At 38.6% G+C, this 6,686-nt stretch overlaps 1 long non-coding RNA gene across 1 annotated transcript; it reads left to right on the plus strand.

Annotated features, from left to right (window-relative positions):
* Positions 1–219: 219 nt before the first annotated feature.
* Positions 220–2,085, plus strand: LOC113348918. Its single transcript, XR_003359820.1, has 4 exons — positions 220–576; positions 661–741; positions 1,476–1,526; positions 1,630–2,085. It is a non-coding gene; the product is annotated as an uncharacterized LOC113348918 (long non-coding RNA).
* The last annotated feature ends 4,601 nt before the right edge of the window (positions 2,086–6,686 follow it).

Here is a 6,686-nt window from a genome sequence, read left to right on the forward strand (position 1 = left end):
ATGTACAACTTGTATTCCGCAAGAGCATCAGTAATGCATATCCGACCTCCGGTTTAACCGTAGCATTATATATCACTACGCCAAAACGGGGTAAATTTGACAGGGGGCCCATTCAGAAATTTGACAATAGACTCCTGTCAATTCATTTTTGACAGGCCAAGACTATCAAAATTTAGTCAGGCCCTACTGAGCTTCATTTTTGACGGGCATAACAAAATAACCCACCCATTAGTTTTTAGTTTCTCTACTCGAACACATTCATCAGATTAATTTCTATGTCTTCATTCGAATTCCTTCAGAGAAAAGAAAAAAAAAATGAAACCCTAGATTTTAGTTTCAATCTCTTCTCTCGTGGTCATATTTGATTTGGAGAGTTTAATTTCCATCTCAGTTTTCTTTATCTTAATAAACAAAATCTTCATCTCGATTTCTTATCCGATTCTCACTAACTCAGATATGATTATTTCTTCATCTCAGTCTTCTTCATTAAATTTCTTCATCTGATTATACTTTAACTAAACAATCAGGTTTGTTTGGAAAGATTTACTCACTGATCGAATTTCTCTCACTTCAGAAGTAAACCCTCTAACCTCCTCTCGTTTCCCCCCAATTTGATTCGATTTTTTTCTTTTATCTGAATATTTTTTGTTTTCCTTTTAGGAGAATCACAAATTCGATGCATTAGAAGCAAGGATTTCGACGCTTGAATCTCTTAAATTTCAGAAAAAGGAATCAGCTCAGGTAAAGTTTTATGCAAGTTTTTTATTGAATTAGGTGAAGTTAGAGATTTAAGTTTTTTTTTTTTTTTTGGGTTGGCAAAGTTGGTGGTTCATTCAAAGGGTAAACCAAATTTCTTAGTGAAGATTTAATTTAGTTTTTTATGCAAGATCACTAACTTTTTCGCTCAGGCAGTGTTTGATAAAATGCCTTAGAATATATCATTATTTAGCTCAGTTGAAAAGGGTGTTTTAATTTCTAAACCAGGCCATAGAAATGGTTATGAGTTTCTTTCTTTTAATTTCTAAACCTGGCCTGTCAATCTACGTTACCCATCCAATCTTTTCAAACGACAGCTACATTCAAATTTGGACATATTTAGAATTTTATATATGTTCTTATAAGCTACAACAGTTTAAGATTTTGATTGTATGTTATCTGTTCTTAAGCTAATGTATTGTTTGTTTCTTCTGATACGGAACATCAATTTTTGTTGTCCATGAGTGATTAAGTTATAAGATAATGAATGTCTCTCGGAAGATTCCATTAAATGGTGGATCCTAGAAGATTTTTCTGTCCAGTATTGTTTATTTATTGTATTAGGATGTTGATGGTGCTGATTTCTTAGAGATTTATAAGCTTTCTTAACTCTAAAAGTACCAATTCTTTTGAGAGTCCACATAAGTGTATCTTCAACATTATATGTATGGGTTTCGTTTTTATTAGTCATTTTTATGATGCATGATTACTATTGATAGACATTCGATGGCACGGAAGATTACAATCCCATGCTCTACTCTTCTGAGCTGGTAAGGATTATGTTTCCTTCTCCATGAGCTATTAATAGTATTGCACTTTGACCTCTTTTTGTGAATGAGAGATCTGATTTTCACCCGGTCTGCTTAATTTCAGCTATTTTGCATATTCGTCGTAAGGAAACAGACTTGCAGGTCTTTAGAAACCTACATTGTGGCTAAAATTTATAAAGCCCCAGAAAAGACTAAACCATGTCTGCTCGCTGGGAGGAACTTTTAGTATTGGATACTTTGACAATGCTTCTCCCTGAGATGAAGTTGGAAAATATAATAGTGCTGGCGAAGATTACAAAAGGGCATTGAAGTGCCTTATGATGGATTGAATTTTGATCACCAGGTATTTTAAAGTATGATATTATGCAAGAATGTTGTTTATTTGTCATCATCTTCACAAGCATTGTGAGTTTTTGTTTGTTGTGTAACACCAGAGTTAACTTGAATAGAATTTGATTCATTTGTATCTTGTATTTAAATAGACTTATCCAGACATTAAGATATGTACGTTATAGAATGTTGCGTTACTAATTTCATTAAAAGATTTATGTTTTCCCCATATTTCTTGTGGCTTTACGTAGATATGCTTATACATCCTTTGTTGAAGGGTGATTTCGGTTTTGGGTCCTACCCGTCTTAGCTACACCAAGTGACCTCACTTTACCAAGAATAGTAAGAGAGAGAGTTGCCTTTCCATTCTACCTTGTCCTTCTTTATATAGATTTTCCAAAAGCCCATTCCTTTCATGTCATCATGCCATGTGTCCTAAGCCTCCTTAATTATTCCTAATGTCATTCCTTCCTTAATATAACCCCCACCTTATTCATTAATCCCTTTATTGTCCTTTCCATCTCATTTGGGCTTGGGCTTAGTCCCCAAGTCCCCATGTCTCATGTTAGACTTGTCACTCCTCTTGAGAGTGCCCTAGACCCATTAAGGGGTATTATTTTTCATATATCAACATTAGTCCCCTGACTATTGAGTTATTTGTAAAATAACCCGGTAGTCAAATCACTCTTCCATGTGAACCGATACGCGTCGTTACATATACGGGGAATGCGAACGGTTGTTGCATCGTGGATGGTGCCACTCTTTTCTATATATATATGGTGTTGCATCTTGGATGGTGCCACTCTTTTCTATATATATATGGTCTGCACTCCCTATTCTGGTCACTTCACTACTAATTATTTTTTTCAATTTCCTCATATTATCGTATTATTGACATGGCTGATTCTCTTCACGGGTATGTATTGACTTTGGCGCCTGTCCCTGCGCTGGTCTCATCAATGTTTAATCAGGACGAGTTGAAACGACTGTTGCTTGTAAAGACCGAGAACGAAGCGCCGCGAGAGCAAAGGATAATTAACAGGGATGTCATGCGCACCAGATTCAAGGAACGCTTCGAGGCACATCAGGCTGCTCAGCAAACCGAACCGTCTGGCCGCGTTCGTTGGAAATCCAGCGCGCTTTAGATGATGCTGTCACCACTCGTCACGCGGCTGACCAGTTATGCATGGATTCTTCGATGATGATCACTATCATAGACCGAGCCATATCCGACCGCCGTATGTGGATTTCGAATCAAGCAATGAGGCCAATCCTTGGTCACACTCTGGCTTTAGCGGTCGCGACTTCTCTTGTGCTTCATTCTTGTCTCGAAGACGAGTTGGCACGTTCATTAGTTTTGAAAGAGGAGGTAGGCTTGTTATGGACCCTCAGGTTAATGCGTCAGGATAAGGCGCTTAAGGAATATGACGAACATGAGGATACTCTTTCGATTGCTCGTGGAGCTAAGGCTAAGGACAGGATCATCCAGGCTATCTACAAGTTGGTAGTTGCCGCCGATCAAGACTTGCGGTTGGCTGATGCGCAGTGTGATGACGGGCGCTTAATGGTAGAGACCTTGGACGCGGACATCGCTCGCTGTCGTGCATTAATAGCTGGTTAGATTACGTGTTTTCCCATAGGGGGTTTTCTTTTGTCTATGCTTTGTTATTTCATTCATGTTCCCGTTGTTGTTGTTTTTTTTGACAAGAATGCTACTCTTTCCTTTCGTATTGCACGGCTTTTTCTATTAGATGGGTCTTGGGCTTTAGTCCCCAAGTCCCCATGGCTCTTATCAAGTTGTCTTTCCTTTTGAGGTATCCTTAGGGTTGTTCATGGTCGGTTTTGGTTCGGTTTCTAGCCAAACTAAAACCGAAACCAATACTATCGGTTTCTAAAAATCTAAACCAAACCAATCCATTAACCATTAGTTCGGTTTCCAAATGGTTTCGTCCGGTTTCGGTTTGTCCCAGTGATTTTTGGTTAACCAATAATTATGTCAAACCAAAAAAAAAAAATTACACAAATTTACAGAGAAAAAAATCGTAGCTGCAGATATTATTGGTTTACAAATATTTACAGACAAAAGATACATGAAAAAAATATCAAGAATAGTTAAAGCTTACTCTAAATCTAGAGATCAAAAGAAGATATATAATATATCTTAATTTAGTTAATGACAAACAAAAAAGAAGGAAGACGAGAAGAAGAAAGTCGAGTAGCAGCAGTGGCTGCTGTAGTTGGGGGTGGAGAAGGGAGGCGACTGAGAGAAGGAGAAAGAGAACGAGGGAGAGTATCATAATGAAATATTAGATTTAGGGTTTCTATTTATCCTCTAAATCAATGGGTAGAATCTAATACTTGTAAATCAACTGTAGAAACTAAGTTTAAAAATTAATCGGGTTTTCAATGGTTTTTGGTTCGGTTTTAGAGGTCAAACCAAACCAAAACCAACACTATCGGTTTTCCACTTTCTACACCATAACCAATCCATTAGTAAATGGTTCGGTTTGGTTTCTTCCTAATTGGTCTGGTTCGGTCCGGTTCCAGCGAAAAACCGAGACCATGTTCAGCCCTAGGTATCCTAGACCCTCCAAAGGAGTATCGTTTTTCGTGTATTACCATCAACATGGGTCGACACGTATCATATTCATGCAGGAGGAAGTATGAGTAGTTGTTGCATCGTAAACTGCGCCACTCCCCCCTTTATATATGGTTCTTATTTCTTAGTTTGGTCACTAGCTTTTGTTTTCCATCCTTCTTTGGCCAGTGTATTGCATGTATGGCTAATTACCTCCACAGCTATGTGTTGTCTGTGGCACCTGTTCCTGTGTTGGTGTCGTCGATGCTTAAGCATTATGAGTTAAAACGATTATTGCTCGTGAAAGTTGAAACTGAGGCACTTCGCGATCAGAGAATGGCGAATAGAAGTACTGTGCGTGCCAATTTTAGGGAGCGGCTCGAGGCGTATCAAGTTGCCCAGCGAGCTGAGTCGTCAGGTCGTGTGTCATTAGAGATCCAGCATGCGTTGGATGAAGCTATAACCGCTCGTGAGGCAGCTGATCAGTTACATGCGGATTATTTTATAATGATGGCTACCATAGATCACGTCCTTTCTGATTGCCGTCTCTGGATTTCTGGCCAGGCATCCCCACCACTTCTTGGGCACATTCTGACCTTAGCAGCTACGTCATCGCTTGTACCGCATCCCTATCTCGAGGATGAGTTAACGCGTTTGTTAGTACTAAAAGAGGAAGTAGGACTGTTGTGGTCACTTAGGTTGATTCATCAAGATATGGCACGTATAGAGTATGATGAGCATAAGGACACTCTCTCGTTTGCTCACGGTGCCGGAGCAGAATGTAAAATTATTCAGGACATTCATAAGTTGGTGAATGAGACTGATCAGAACCCGCGTTTGGCTACTGCGCAATGCGATGACGGGCATTTGATGGTGGAGGCTCTGGACGCGGATATTGCTCGTTGTCGGGCATTAATGGCTGATTAGGTTGTGTGTTCTTTGGGGATTGTTTTTTCCTTTACTTTGATGTCCCATTTGCTCTTCTTATGTGATAGGCACCTCATATTGTATATATTCTTATCTTTTTGAAGGTGTTTACTGTATCTTGATGCACTAATTTCCTATATTTATGCCAATCTATGTATTTTGTTTTTCTTGTTCATTGGGAGTAAAAGTGTGGTGATATTCTCTGATTTTTGTAATGACAGGAGACTAAGTAGAGTCAGCAGCGAAGGGTTGAACAATGGGAAGTTGTCGCACCATGATAAGCTATACATTTCAGTGAAGGGATGCATGCGTAGCAACAAGATATCAGAGTTGTGAGAGTTGACAACCTAATGGGCCGAAGTTTAGAACTCAGATTATTCTCATGTTTGGGAAACTACATGGAAAACAAACTAAGCCCAAAAGCCATTCTCATACCAAAATGAGGTATTCATGCTTTACACCAGAATACATCTCCACCTTTCTCAACCTGATTTCACACACGAGAAACAAGTCTCTTCTTTCCCAGAAATTCACTCGGCTTATCTTAATTTCACAATTTTCTTAGCATGTCAAATCTATCTACCGCCTGTCCCCTTCGTTTTCAATATATCAAACCCATACCTCTATCTCCACCTTTCCCCTGTCAGATTACATACTTAATCCCTTTATCTCTATGCTCATTTCAACCTAGCCCTAGACTATGGAGTGCAAGATTAGGTCGACTGATTTCTTCTCAAAAGTGACAAGATAACAAGTTTGAGGTTTGAAATTGCTGACCCTTGCAAACTTCAACAAAGGCAACAGGAAATTGTAGAGTGAACACAAGCAACCGGCGTCATCAAATTAGTGCTAAATCTGACTTCTTTGCAACTCCGACAACATCAATCAATTGGTGAAGATAAGTGCAGTGGATGTACATGAATGAGGAGTATTACGTAGTGGTGAGTTTCGAGAACAAAATCCCCAAATTTTATATTGTTTCTGTTGAGAATATGGACTGAAAAAGTGGGGAGAAATTTATGCATAAAAGGAGGGGTTGTGTTGTGTAAAAAAGTAGGCAGTAAGTGAAGGTTTATTTTGAAATACTCTTAAGTAATTTCCTGTGTTCCAAGTGTTCTTGAGAAACCAGTTTGAAGAAGAATAGAGTTCAATTTCATCCATGGTTTTATTTCTATTTTAACTCTATTTGTTTCTTGTTTTCACTATGTTCTAAATTCATAGCTAGGAATTAGATGAAGCCCTTAGCTTTCTGCTGGTTGTTTATGTTCATGAAAATGTTCTTGTAGAGCTTATTTGTGTAGAATTCAGTTTAGTCTTCATGTTGC

This window comes from Papaver somniferum, chromosome 2, assembly GCF_003573695.1.
Source record: "Papaver somniferum cultivar HN1 chromosome 2, ASM357369v1, whole genome shotgun sequence".
Taxonomy (NCBI): domain Eukaryota; kingdom Viridiplantae; phylum Streptophyta; class Magnoliopsida; order Ranunculales; family Papaveraceae; genus Papaver; species Papaver somniferum.